Genomic DNA, 15,796 nt, shown 5'->3' with positions numbered 1-15,796 from the left:
ATACTAAAGCGCGGTCGTAGATTTGCTTAGAGTACCACGTTATAAACATTAATAACAATAATAATCAGCTAGGCTAAAACCCAAGGCACCAGCTTAGGTCTAAGTCATCAAGCAACTTTTGAAGCCATCAATTCAGGTGGCCGGGTTACATTGCGTAGGAGAGTGGTGGCGAACTTCGACCATCTCAAACCCCAGATTGAAAATCAAAATTTACATTTCAAATTTTGATTCAAACTGTCTTAAAATGAATTGATGTATCGCTAAAATTGTATTATAATTGGGTAACCAGAGCTTCGTTTTCGTATAATTATTACAGTTAAAATATCCTCAAGTTCAAGACAAGATTTGCAAGTATTTAAGCAATCCCAAAGTGAACGACACAATCCGTTACAAATCAGATAAAATACAAATTAATTAAATTTTAATCGAACGCTAAAGAAATACATTTATTATTTACTAATAATAAAACCAAATTGTTCGAAGATGCGCTTTAAAGGGAGTAGAACCCTGCTTGTTTGTGGGGGTGCGCCATAGCTTCTCTCTTTTCTCGCTCATGGCGCTAGTCTAGAACGACAGTAGAAACACCCAATTCTCCTATTAGAGGAAGCGTGCCCGCCCTGAAGAGGTTTTCGCACTTGAAACCTTTATTGTTTCATATTAAGTGTTCATTTTTTAATGCACCCTTAATTAACATATGAACAACAATATCCGAGCTATTATTTATTTTCATTATAGTTTGGCTATTTATTCAAATATAATTTCTTAATAATGAGGTACGTGGTTTTAGATTCACGAAACGCGTTCTAGTAGATATGAGATATTAAAACACTACCAAAGCGGTGATACTTTTAGTGGGTTAATTCCCAGAAAACCACTGTATTTAACACTATGTATAACACCTGGTTAGAGATATGAGCGGAGGGAATTACGTATTGCCCCAAATTCCTAAAAAAGGTTTTAGTCCAATTAAGGCAAACAGTGTGGATGCCTAAGGCGAGATCAGCCCACAGACCGACAGACAGACAAACCTTTGGAAATATATATTACAGGGTTGCCACAAAATTTTCAGATTCAAATTCCCTGACTATTCCCTGTTTTCCCTGACCATTTTAAGAGATTTTCCCTGACTTATTAAGGCCAATTTTTTTTTATATTTCACTTTTATCAGAAGTTAATAAATTTAGATGGACTTATATTTCAGTTAAAAGGTTATTGTAATGTTGAAAAAATTAGCCAAACATTCAAGGAAATCATTGATAATCACAGAATTTGTTATAGATCTAGAGTTAAATTACCTTCAAAAAGTGCCAAGATCAAATTGAATTCCCTGACTTTTCCCTGAATTTTTACCAATTCTTAAAATTCCCTGACATTTCCCTGACTTTTTAGGCCCATTTTTAAATTCCCTGACTTTTCCCTGATTTTTCTGTTTTCCCTGACGTGTGGCAACCCTGTATTAGATACTATTAATATCTGTTTTCTAAATAAAAGAAAATTATATGATCTTAACCAGTAGACTCAAAGAATTCGTATAGAAATCGCGAATCTCCTCTCCACGTAGATGTACCCGGCAATTCAAATGAAAGAGCAAAATTATTTTCCCGCTATTTCGGCAGTCAAGACGATACTGGATCGTTCACGGAGCGGTTTCTTTTTGGCTAAAACACAAGAAACGCGAGCCTTCTTCTAAAATAAATGGCCGTATCTACTTAAGCTGATGAAAGCTCTTCATTTTTTTTCTGTTTATGTATGGCAGTTTTAAGAGGCAAAATTTTCGAGCATATATCTAGTGCCCGGACCGTAGGGTCAGGTTTCGCCGAGAAGCCCCATTTACCAAAAATACGCGATATTAAAGTCTGGGAAAACCCGATCCCCCGAACAGCCGTAAAATTTAATAATCCTTCCAGAAAGTTCGGAGTAACTACGACATCACTTGGATTTTTTTCTCATAAAGCGGAATATTTTCCTTAATTAAACTGGAAATTCGTCTTATTAGCCGAACGCGCGAAGACTGCAACGAGATTCGAAATATTTTGCCCTTTGGCTTGTTTCTGTTCTGACGCGATAACTAAAGCTAGATTAATTTATTTCTTTTTTCTATATTGTTTAACTGTAATCTGTAATTTAATTTTAAGAATTTATCGTAAGTAACGCATTTATTTGTAGATTTGGCATATTTTTTAATTCATTTTATGATAAGCTTCTTTGTAGTTACGCGAAGATCAAAGTGTAGCTCCTGAATGAGACTTGATTTTAAAGAGAGTATTAACTACATTTTACTAGCATTGCTTCAGCTATTTTTCACGTCCTCGCTCAGGGTGAACACCAAATATTTTATTACCCTTTAAAGCAATTATAAGAAACTTATGAGTGAAATATAGGTAGATATTGGAAGAAAATTGGGATAAGATAAGGAGTTTATTCATTATACAAAAAGGTTTTCAAAATTGATTAAAGAGGGTACAACCTTCAAAATAAAGTTGATAACCGAAAACATAAACTTATTTTAAGTACGAACCATCTTTAATATTACATTATTGATTAACAATATGACTTTTTCAAAAAAAAATAAAATATCTGAGGGTAAAAATTCAACTATTTTAATTTCTTTAGACTTTGGAGTTAAATATAGGAATTATAAGAAATTAAATTAAATTCTATGAGAAAAAAGAATCATGTTAAATTATAGGTAAAATACGAAATATAGAAACAGTGGTCACTCTGCTGGCTTCTGTTAAACACTATGTTAAATTTCGTGAGCAACCATAAATATTGGAGCTCATACCCCCATTTTGCAGATGACTATGACCAGGGTTAACTGGTTTAAACTAAGTTTTTAAAAAAATGTTTTTTTTTAATTAACTTAAAATTATTCCATAATTTTTGTGAATTTTTTTACCGAAATGATTACATTTCTAAATCATTTACAAGCTGACTGCATTTCCTATATTTTCAATACCTTCCTATAAATTCCTTAGGTTTTCTTATGTAGTAAAAAATCCGAAAACATTCCATCGTCGTGTACCCTTCTTCATCCTATATTTAACTTTATTTCAGCTACTGATTTTTGATAAGAATCTTTATTTTTGCTTATGGTTTTTCCTATATTTTTCTTTAAGGGGGAAGACTACAGTGGCCATTGTCTACTTTCGCGCTATTTCAAGCTGAACTCTTTTAATTTTGTATTTTAACTTATAAAATTAATATTTAAGTGTAGAACAGCCTCTTGTTTAGTGATTAAAATAAATTTTACAATTTTAAATTTAAAAGTAATGAAGTTATTACGTTTTAATTCGGACCCCCGGAGCTAAACAAGTTGGGCAAGCACCCAAACTACCCTTTAGTTAGGACCTTATATCTCGTTAACTATTAATATTAGAATTATCAAAATATTTTAAGCACTAGAGGAAGGTTCAGCCTAATAAGAAAAATATAATTAAATTATGTAATTGTTAAAACAGAAACGCTCAGCTTGAACGAAAAAGAGGCTTTAACTGTATTCTTCCCCCTTCATTTCAAGATTTCCTATTTTGTCTATAAAATTTTCGAAGCATTTTCCTGGTCACCCTGCATTTATACAAAATCAAAAATGAAACTAAACTGAAACTTAAAATTAATATGCACGGTTAAACCAAAGCTAAAAATAGATTAAAAGTAAAATAAAGTAGTGTTTAAAATAAATCTGAATTAAACCAAAAAAACCCGGTTTAAACCCAAAAAACGGTTTTTGGGTTTTATTATAAACCCGTTTTTCTTCCCAACCCGGACTATGACTTAAAGAGACGACCAATTTCGATTGCATCCGTTTACTTCAGGGTCCCCACTCAAATCTTAATTTTTTTATAGGAAAAAAAGGATTACATTTCTAAAAATATAGTACTTTATAGGACTATTTTTACAAAATTATTTTTATATGCTTTTTAATTTTCTAACTTTAAGTATTTAAAAACAAAATCTATATTTAGAGAAATAAATCTTTGATTTTCACTTAAAATATAGAAACTACTTAACCATTTTATCACAAACATATACTAGTAGCTAACCATGTTAACAATAACAAAAGTATAGACTAGAATGACTTGGTATAGGAATTTATTCAATAGCTAAATAAATAGCAATTTAACTGTGTGGTTTGATTTGAAACGGGCAAAATATCAAAATAATAGGATTTTATAGGACTTTTGGGGGATTTTACTAAAAATATAGGATGTTATAGGACATTTTTGAAAATATGGGATTTTATAGGAGTTAAAGGACCTCTTGGGGGTCCTGTTTTTGAGGATGAGTTTGGGCGCGGTAGAGTAATTATAACTCGCGGAACAGACAAATAGTTTGATTTATGAAAAAAGTGTAGTTCCAGAATAAGCGAAAGGATTTATCGAAAGACTCTAAAAGCGATTTTCTCGTTGCTTCTGCAAATTCAGATTGTTCAGGATGGAACCATCTTTCCGGCGCTGCGGAAAGAAATTGGGATAAATCGTCTCGCCTAAAACAAAAACGAGGGGGCGCTAAAGTCGCGGAAAAGAAAACGACACGAAGGTAAAAGATTCATTTCGAAGACGAACACTTTCGCATCCCAAGAGACGCGACATACTTCATACGATGGATGTAATAGACTTATGTCACAACACGGGAAATCTTTATATATGGAGAGAAAGCGCCGCGTAGTGGCCCGCGTCGGAACTGGGGGACTTTATTCGCTATTTTGCGAAACGATTTATATTTCTTCGCGAATTTTTATTTTATTTCTCTCTTCGGCGTACTCGTCCGATCCCGCCCTTAAATTGGGTTAAAAGAGCGACCTCTATGAGGGTGCAAAGGAAGTCGACGGACCCATCTGGGAAGTTCGATTCGACCCTTTTTAAAATTCTCATTCTTTTATTTTCGTTATACAGACATCTCCAAAGAAAAAAAATTCTTTTTGGGGGGGTAAAAGATTTCCGTTTTAAAATAAACGCTTAATATTGAGAAGAATCTGGAATTTGTTATCGGTTCCCCGGGGGAAAAATAAGCCCGTGCTTCTAAAATAATAAATAAAAACGTTCATTTTAAAATATACGAGATTCAATAAATTTATATTATTAAATTTCTTTTTTATAATATCATTATTTTGGTGAGATATTGCAGTTTCGGACAATTCTAAATGAACAATATAAAGAATGGATTTTGGTAATAAATAAAACACTTATTTTATCATAGCGCCATTGGATAGTGCTTTGTACAGTAACCACCAGAGAGCGTTAAAATACAGAAAATATTTTTGGAATATCATATAATAAATTCTTTTTGTTCACTTAACTCAAGGCAATTTTAGAACTAGTCAAAAAGCTCGTGCAGTAATGGAAAAATTAAAATTGTTTTATGCAAATTATTATTTTATAAATTTTAGATGTAATTTTAAATAGCAAATTTTAAAGATTTTCGATTATTTTTAATTTAAATAATATTATTAATTTGATATATTTCTTCTACGAAGAAGATTGCTAGCGTTAATTCTTCCTAGTGTGTGTGGATTTATTTATCCTTGGAGATGATTTTTAGCTCGTTGTCAATAAATGAAATCAAACCAGACCGGCAATTCATTGGTTTCGTCAAACGCACGTCTCCCGCCGCGGTTAAAGGGCACATCGGTGACCTTACTTTTTACACCAACTCATGAGGAATAAGAACATGATGACCAAGGATTGCCTTAAAATAATAATTCCCACAAGGCATTAATAAGTATATTATTAGATTTACATTATAAGTATATTCTTAGATTTATATCATAAGTATATTCTTAGATTTATATCATAAATTTCAGGTAGATATATATTATAAATGTAAGGTAGATATATATCATAAATTTAAGGTAGATATATATTAAAAATTAAAGGTAGATATATATGATAAATTTAAGGTAGATATATGATAACTTTAAGGTAGATAAATATTAAAAATTTAAGGTAGATATATATTATAAATTTAAGGTACATATATTATAAATTTAAGGTACATATATTATAAATTTAAGGTATATATATATTATAAAATTAAGGTAGATATATATTATAAATTTAAGGTAGATATATATTATAAATTTAAGGTAGATATATATTATAAATTTAAGGTATATATATTATAAAATTAAGGTATATATATATATTATAAAATTAAGGTAGATCTCGCTTCAGTTTGCGCGAAATGAATTTCCTACCGCAAACATGCTACCTAGCTGCCACAAAGTATTATTATAAAGCTGTGTTTTTACTTATAATGTGACATATTCTAAAAGTATCGCGCGTGAATGTTGATGAATCAATAGTAACACCAGCCATAAAAGATTCCCCTTTATCGGCATACAGTTCTTTTTACCGCGATACACCGAAAGAAGTTGGGGAACTCTATCGTCGTTAGGAGGGGCGCTTTTAAAAGTATAGGTGTAGGCATTTGCGAGTCCGGGCGGGTTCAAAGGAATGAGAATAAATCAAACTACAGACGGAAGAAATCCCGGAGAGACATCAGAGAGAATATGGGAAGAAAGTATTGAAGGAACAGTCGACGCTCTCTCTCTCTCGTCGGCGGGGGTCGGACATTTAGAAAAATCTCGTACCGGAAAGTTCCACCGAAATACCCCAAAATCTACAAAAAAATCCCACTTTGGTTTTGATTTTTTTTTAAATTGCGGAAATTTTCGTAAATCTACGAAGTATATGTAAAAATTACAAATCCAGCAACTTTTCGAAAAAGTCCACAAAAGAAAATCCAGCAAAGACTCCGACTTCGATTTTATTTTTAAATTAAAGAGTGAAAAAGAAATCCAAACATTTCACCGAAATAAAATCTACAAATTCATCAATTTCAATAAAAAGTTTTAAAAGGGTTTAAAATTTCACAATTGTTGAACAACATAACGTTTTATTATGTTTAATAAAACCTTGCAAAATATATATCTTAGGCCATTAAAATAGAATTGATGGATTTTTAAAAAATCCACAAATCCAGGGAAAAATTAACAAATATAAAAACTCCTTAATTTTTAAAATATCAAAACAATCTTCAGAATTTGGAAATGGTTTTCGTTTGTTCCTGAATGAGCGAGCCCTCAAGTAAGAGAACGGGCGGTATCTGAAAGAAAAGAAATATGGAGCGAAATAAAACAATGCTTTCCCTGACTCTCTTTCTGGTCGGTAGAGGGCGACCCTCCTTGAAGGATTGCTTTTTGAATGACGAAAGTGAACGCGGGAGGCACGCGCAGACCAAGTTGCCTCTTTTCCGAACTTGCCGCTGGTTCTGCGATTTATTTTTTATCTGGCCATTTTAAGGATTTTCTAAATTTGTTTTCATAATTTCTTTATATTTAGATGCCAATATATTTTATAATATTTGTATTATAAGATTTTGGTAGGGTGTTTAAAAAAATTATGCTAAATTTTAAGGAGCTGTAGGGGGTGATTTGAGAAGTATGCCTTTTTTCCCACTATTTTCCTACGATTAGTTAAAAGAGCGCCAAAGTGTAGGTAAAAAACCATGCAGCAGGGACTTAAAATATTGGTTAAGTTTACTTTTTTACGCTTGTTAGCTCGATTTATTTACAAAGTCCTTTTTTACCTATCACACGAAACGAAACCTTAATGTTAGCATTACCCTGCTGCTTGGTTTTGCGCTTGTTGCAGCCTACTTCCAGGGGCTAGTAGGCCACACTTTGAAGCTCTTTGAAGCTCTTATAACTCATCGTAGGAAAATGGGAAAAAAACAGGCATACTTAACTCACAGTCTACAACTCCTTAACATATTTGCATAATCTTTTGAAACTGATAACGAACTGATTCAGGAATTAACAATACGTCCAGGGGCGTACCGAAGAGAGTACGTTTGGGGGGGGGGGGGGGAGGTATGTGAAATTTTCCAAGTAAAAAACAAAGTTTGTCAAGTCGTCTAAGTTTGGATTGTTCCGGTAGATTTCAATTTAAATGTTTTATTAAAATTATAATCGGTGGCGCCATCCGCTGTTAGCGGCGGGAACTATATACTATACAATTGAATTAGTAGTACTTATGCCCTTTGAAAGTTATAGATGGCGCCACCGGTATAATGATAGAGTTGACGGCTGAGTGCGCCGACTAGAAATTTCAGAATTTGTTTCGCGAAACCACGACTACCGAACGCGCCTATGTCATTCTAGCGGTACTATTCCCAATTCAATGGCGAAAACGGTTCGGCGTCTAGTTATAGTGAGTGAAGCATTTGCGTACTCTCTTTATATATAAAGCGAGATAAACGAAAAAGAAAAAAGAGATTGAACGATGCTACAGCAATTTATAAATCCCATCAAACCCTCTTACTATTTTCTCGTCGTGTATCTCGCTGTAGTAAAAAATAGATACATTTCATCCTGACGAATACTAGTTGTTGTTTAACTAAACTGCTTTGAATAACTGGAATTATTCATACCCAAATATAACAAACAATTCAAAAACGTATTACTGAAATATTAACGTAAAAACAACCGACACTGTATCACACGTTATCTTTACCCAACGCAACCTCTGGAATATTGGCTTGAAAATTTTCACTTTCCTAAAGAATATCACTATAATATTCACGACTTACCTAATTTACCCGAAGTAAAAAAAACTGTAACATCTCCTATAGAAATTAAAACTATGTATTTTTATAAATTTTATACAGATTGCCTAATTTAACGTAGAAAATTAACACAGATATAACGAACAACCGATATTCTCTATCACGCGTCTATCTATCTGCCTTTGAATTTTATAAGGTGCTGTAGGAAAAATGACCATTTAAAAACCTTTTACTACAAGGCTGAACTAAAGTTCCGACACACTAGGTGCCAAGCATAGAAATCCGGTCTTGTAAGTTATACACAAGGAGAAGCAACTACATAGAAATCTCAAACATAGTTAATGACTTTAGGGAAGTAAATTGCTGGGAAATTCTAAATGATTTGTTTACTATCGATTTAGGAGTTTTTTAATTAACTAACATGGTTCATAATTTTCATTTTGCCACCTCGATTTGCCAACTCTACAAAGGTTTGGGGGGAGCCTCTCCCCCCCCCCCCAAAGTACGTCCCTGAATACTACATTATTACAAGACTTTCAAAAGCGACAGCGAGAAAAACCAAAAAAAGGACTAGACTTTATGGATGTTTGGCTGTCTTAAGGTCTATTCACACGAGCCAACTTTTTGATCCAACTAGATGAGTCAACTTTGAGTTGAGTAAACTAGTTGGTTCGTGTGAATAAAAGTTCGATGAGTTGATCCACCAAAAAAGTACGCGAGAAAAAAATGGATCACTGATCCATTTTTGCTGACTCAGCATTTTGATTTGAAAAGTTGGCTCGTGTGAAAAGGTCTTAAGAGAGCTTTTGAAAAATTAAATAAAGAAAAAAAATTAAAGAAACTAATTGCGTTTATAAAGTGAATGTCAAACCAAGAAAATTCAGTTTATCATGACAATGGATTGTAATTAACATATTCGGTTAGACATGATAATCTGATAACTTATCAACCGTAAATTTCAAACATTTCAAGGTCGGGATCTACAAAAAAATTAAAAATCAACCAAAAATTACCGCAACTATTGTCTGGGTGAAAAATTAACCACAGCTTAAAGGGGTTTCAAGAAAAAAAGGAGGCGGTCTTATTTTTTGCGTCCTCGCCGCAGCGTTAATCGCGTCGAGAAACGTAATTTTTAAGAACCAATGAGATTGCAGTGTTATTTGATTTTGGTAAAGTGGAGGAGCATACCGGGGGCGGAAAAGGGTGGAATTGGAGAAACGCTAAAAATAATATCGACATATTAATTCTCCCTGAGTAGAAATAAATAAATTTTTGGTTTATTTATCGGTGTTATTGACTATATTTATAAACAATAAACTTTAACGTTTAAGACCCCTACGTAAATTTTCTATATAATTTCTATTGTTCTACCATCTCAATTATATAAAAAACAATTACCAACATTTCTATAGATTTTGAATAATTTTTCTATAGCCTTTGAAGAAGAAAAGATTTCCAGGTATTTAAAAATGCCCTTTAGGAATGTTAAAAGATAGTAGTTAATTATAATAATCAGCTAGGCTTATACCCAAAGCACCACCTTAGGCCAAAGAGGCAAAATACTTAATATTTCTACAGACTTCTATGAAATTTGACAGAAAATCTATAGAACATTTTTGTAGGTGGAGCTTCGTTCTAAATGTTGGTTTCACTGTCATAATTGGCGAATTGGCGAATTGGCCTGTAGTTTTCCACGTTGAAAAGCGAACAGCCAAGCAAGTTTTAAAAATCGATTGGTGCTAGAAAGCTTAAAAGAGAACGTGCCAGCCAGCAACGATGAATGCATTATTATGTAAAACGCGAGTGAATATCCTCTGTTCCTAAAACAAGAGATCGTTCGTCGCAGCAGGCCAGAAAGCGGCTCTGCCAAAGCGCAAAACTCTTCAATATTCATTTCTCCGCATTCGGCACTACTAAAAGTCATTAATATTTATTACCTCATCCACGGTGGTGCCGGGCTCAGGCGAACAGAACGAAGATTCGACCCTGAGAGACAAAAGCTCTTCTTCGACCCCAGCCACCCCTTATTCTGAATATATTAACGAAAAGCATTATGCTCCAAAAATAAAAGAACGTTTCGTTCCTTAAAATAGCAATTTAGAGATAAATTTTTGGTAAACGTCTACACCTTTAAATTGTTAACGGGAAGAAAAGTTGAATCATGGAAGGTTGCTCTTTCGTCATTCGACACGGCTTTTATGAGTAAGGTCATATGCAATATAATATCTGAGAAGTATGTCTTTGTATAACAATGATAACTTGTATCACGTGGAAATGATAATGGAAAATTTTCAAATTGAAAAGGTTACCATGGAAACTACAGATTGTGAAATCCAGAACGACGCGAGAAATTGAGCGTTTTCAAAATAGCCATTGTAAATTTCCGTTTCGAATTTATAAAGGTCGCTTCCTTCGTCAATAATTGGAGGCAGCAAAATATGCTTTAGTCCCATTCGACCGAAGGCGCTTTTTGAGGTGTCCCATTCGACCGAATTCCGCCGAAACGTGCGGTTTTTATGTGTCCCATTCGACCGAACGCTTTTAGCTATGAATTTAGCTATGCCATTTTAATATCTTTGTACTATGCATTTATTTGAAAATAAAATGGAATGAGCATGAATTATATTTTTATCTTCACCTAGTCAAGAAAAGTAACTGAACCAAAACTGAAATAGTAAACTTAACCAACTCTACCCTAACCTAACCTAACCTAACCTAAACATGGATCTTCGATAATAAATACCTTATAAATAAAATACCAAATCACCCCGCCAATTGGGCTACATTTTAAAATTATTTCGGTCGAATGGGAATAAACGGCAAAATATAGGTCATATCTGATGAACAGGGTTTCACTGTAGAACATCCTTTTCGGCATACTTCTGAGGAATTATGTTACGCTAAAATAAATCTAAATTATTCGCGACAATAACACGCGCTCGAAGAAAGAGTGATGTAAGTGGTACATTTAAACAAAATCTTAACATTTCTAATACTCTGTCTACAATTACACACGTAAGAAACTATACTACATTATTTAGAATTAAATTATTTATGCATGTAATAACTACGTCGAACGATCGCGTCCATAAAGAACCACCAACATACACTCTAGCCCATGCTAAATATGAAACGATACATTCTTAAAATTAGAAGAGTTTTTAAGTGGAATAAAGTGGTAATTTTCGATCACACGATATTTCCACCTTATTTAATCTAATACCCTTTTTCCAGCTTATTGTACTGTTAAGGGTGTTTATAAAGTGTGAAAACGTACTTAAAAAAGGGATGCATTACATTGATAAGAGACTTTTAATCACTTTTATTTTAAATTTACATTCAATGAAGAAATACCTAAAAATAAGACACATTTAAATATATAAAATTTTCCAAGATAATACAATGGAAGTGTATTCAGGTGGATTTTAGTAACCTTAACCATATGTTATCTATCTTGAAGTTCCTGAAAATGTTACCACCAGTTACTATTAATTATTATATTTAAACTTTATTCTGATTATCGTTTAAAAAAAATTAACTGTTAACAATAAGCAATTGTAGATGTTGTTTAAAACAAAATGTCTCTATACCGTTTTAAATTTAGTCGCGTTGTTTTATGAATGGATATTTAAACGTTAATGACTACTGTTTAACACCTTTGAAGTTTTATAATTACTCTTTTTTCGCCTTTGGGAGTGCAGAATTATACATTTAAAAAAAGAAAGGGGTAAAAACACCAAATGTTGCGATATCTTATAAGTCATTAAATAGTGTTTATCGTTAGGTTAAAGTAAGATAAACTGCTACAAAAGCTGTGAAAAATGTGTTTAAGGTCTCTTTTCAAGTAGTTATTGTAGTAGTAAAACCCACTCAATGGTCGAAAGTAACAACCCCAAGGGGAACAAATTCGGAGAAAAAAACCATATTGAAAAGGTGTTAAGGGGGCTCCAAAGTTCGGTGGCAAAATGTGTATAAAGTCAGTAAAGTGCGAAATTTACGGTTGACTCAGCCCGCCTCTGCCAAGGCTGAGTGAGGGGTTGGGGGGGGGGGGGATGAAAAGCATGTTCAAATTTCTTTTTTTTTCCACCGAACTTTGGAGCCCCTTTAAACTACTCCCCAATTTACAAGTGTGTATCATTTTAGTACAGTCATAACATTCCTCGAACAGAAAAATCGTATAATCATATTAATTATCGTAAATAAATAAAAGTTCACATCTAGCTATCGCAGGGTTGCCACAAAATTTTCAGATTCAAATTCCCTGACTATTCCCTGTTTTCCCTGACCATTTTAAGAGATTTTCCCTGACTTATTAAGGCCAAAATTTTTCTTATATATTTTACTTTTATCAGAAGTTAATAAATTTATATGGGACTTATATTTCAGTAAAAAGGTTATTGCAACGTTGAAAAAATTAGCCAAACATTCAAGGAAATAAATGATAATCGTAGAATTTGTCATAGATCTAGAGTTAAATTACCTTCAAAAAGTGCCAAGATAAAATTGAATTCCCTGACTTTTTACCAATTCTTAAAATTCCCTGACACTTCCCTGACTTTTTAGGCCCATTTTTAAATTCCCTGATTTTCCCCTGATTTCCCTGTTTTCCCTGACGTGTGGCAACCCTGTATCGTTCTAGATATAACTGCCTAAAAATCGTGATGCACTTGCACAGTTCGCCAGCGTCCGGTGCGAAAGAAACGTTTTTGGGGATTAAGCGGAACAATCTGAGTCGGGGCGTCCGTGATAAGACAATTGCCCTTTGTGTCGAGCGAATAGCTCCCCTTCGTATATCTACCGAGAAAGATTGCTATTTATAGAGGAAGAGAGGCTGGCCATCCGTAATAGGTAGAGCGCCCTGCTTTAAGCCCACCTAACACGGAAAAAGCGCCTGATCGAGAAAAGAGGCAGCGCCTCCTATCGGCGAGAGCCTGAACTGCGGAAAGAGAAATTCCAACAAATAACGATGGTTTTATACGTGATTTGTTTTCGGAAAAGCATTTATTGGGCCGGACAAACAAGGTTCATACAGGTTCGAACAGGTTTTCCATTTTAGTCTAAACGACGTCATTAAAGGATCACCAAGATCGATAGAATTGACCAGTTCTTTGAACTCGCGATGCTGTTTAACTGAGCTTACATTGTAGGGAGGAGGTGGACCCTCTCCATTTTCACAGAGTTTTGAACTCCTTTATAAAGCCCAGTTCACACTATACAATTAATTGGGCGACTTAATTGAAACCAACAAATTGTAAGCAAGAACAGAAAAAGTTGGAACAATGGTTACCATTTTTCTGTTCACACTATTCAATTTTCTTGCTTACAATTAGTTGGTTTCAATTAAGTGGCCCAATTAATTGTATAGTGTGAACTGGGCTTAGTTCGTTAAGCAAACAATTTAATTTTTAATTTTAAACTTTAAAGGCAGTACATTTTAAATTAAAAAATTACTCTGGTAAATAAATATCGCCATAAAAGCTCGTAATTTCTCTGAACCTGGTCCTTCGCTATAAATGTGCCGCCGTTTTAGTATTCCAGACTTCTAAAAAGAATAAACCGACCGGGAAATTAAAGAAGCCATTAAAATGGTCTTAATAATTGATTTGGTTTAATGGTTGAAAAATAATCCTAAAAATGAAGTTAGTCACATTGCAATTGAATTGAGTCCTTCATACCAGACTTCAAACTAGGAAACTAGGAAATGTAATTATCAATATTGAATTTAAAAGCAATTTTGACCGTGAATCAGCTGATTAACAATTGTCTACTGCAGACAAATACTAGCGGTTCTTGAATTTAGAAAAAAAGGGTTTTGAAAAATAAAATTATCTGGAATTTCATAAAAACTGCAACGAAAATACTATTAAATTTCTTTCGAAATATTAACTGACATTTTCAACCATTGAATTCGACAACTTTTACGTTTCTAACACGAAATTCAGGCGAATTTTCAAATGATTATATTGCCTAAACACTCAATAAAACCAAAAGACTCTTCTAACGAACTCTGAACTTTTTCAGACACCATTACATTCTCGACAAATTGAAAATTTAATCTGCTGTTAACTTTATAAAATCAAGTTGACTTTATATCTCCTGTACCCCGAAAAACCATTTTGATAATACGCCAATATATATTCTACTACTAGACTAACAGCCTAAATAGATTAAAAATATTTTTTTATTGAAATCAGCGCTTTTTACGGTTTAATTTAATTGATAACACACGCGGAATCTGCGATTTTTAAAGGAACCATTTAATGGCTAAAACTATCTTATGCATTATGCGGACATAATAATTAACGCTATATCAGCTCGGTTTATAGCGCTTTAAAAGGAATCTTTTATCGGTTCTTTAAAGCCCGACAATGAAGCCGTCATTGTTACGATGTGCTACGGATCATGTAGATAGTAGGATAATTATGCTCGCGTACTTTTCACTCTAGCCTATCTGAGGTCGCGTGAGTCATCCATACCGTCAACCATGTTGGCGTTGTCGTCAGTTACCTTAAGGGTCGTTTTTACACCTATTCCCTAAGGGATTTGTATGTGCTATTGTCACTTGGTACGTAGCCGCCGCCGCCGCCACCGTTCGGGGCATAAGTAGCTATAGGCACCACCTTAAAGGCCTAACTCATCAAGCGACTTTTAAAACCATTAATTCCTTTAGAATACTATTTATGTTAAATTGTAGTAAAACAATTATAATTATAATAATCTGCTAGGCTATAATACCCAATGCACCACCTTAGGCCCAAGTTAGCAAGCCTTTGCGCCGGGTTACTATGCGTAGGAGGGTGGTGCCGAGCCCTTCATGCCACGCGAGCTAACAGCTCAATACACTAACAATTACCGTTAACCTCTACACGTTTTTTATGGAAGGAGAAACAGAAGAGCACGGGGAAAAACCCCTTAAAACAGTGGGGAGAGTATTGCAAACTCAACTCAGAACGAATTGTTCCGAGTTTTCACCCAGTGTCACAAGTTGGGATCGAACCCGGTTCCTCTTGCTGCGGGGAGTACGTCATTTGCGTATTTTGAAATTTAGATTTCGTGCCAATTCAAGATACAGAATTCAAGCGACATCTATCTCAAAATATTTTTAACTTCGAACAATTTCCTGTACGAACAGTGTCATAGTCTTCTGCGACATGTAGATACTTATTTTAGTACGTTCATTAAGTTAATGTACAAGATGATTGAAAATTTGTTCAATTTTAAAATAACT

The 15,796-nt window shown here is 33.8% G+C and overlaps 1 protein-coding gene across 2 annotated transcripts in view; it reads right to left on the bottom strand.

The window, feature by feature from the left end:
* Nucleotides 1–15,796, bottom strand: part of LOC149933745 (queuine/queuosine transporter SLC35F2-like) — a 164,982-nt gene that overhangs the window by 26,800 nt on the left and 122,386 nt on the right. The window lies entirely within an intron of this gene.

The sequence above is a fragment of the Leiobunum rupestre genome, chromosome 8, assembly GCF_980474605.1.
Source record: "Leiobunum rupestre chromosome 8, qqLeiRupe1.1.hap1, whole genome shotgun sequence".
Lineage (NCBI taxonomy): Eukaryota > Metazoa > Arthropoda > Arachnida > Opiliones > Sclerosomatidae > Leiobunum > Leiobunum rupestre.
This window is presented reverse-complemented; position numbering and strand designations above follow the sequence as displayed.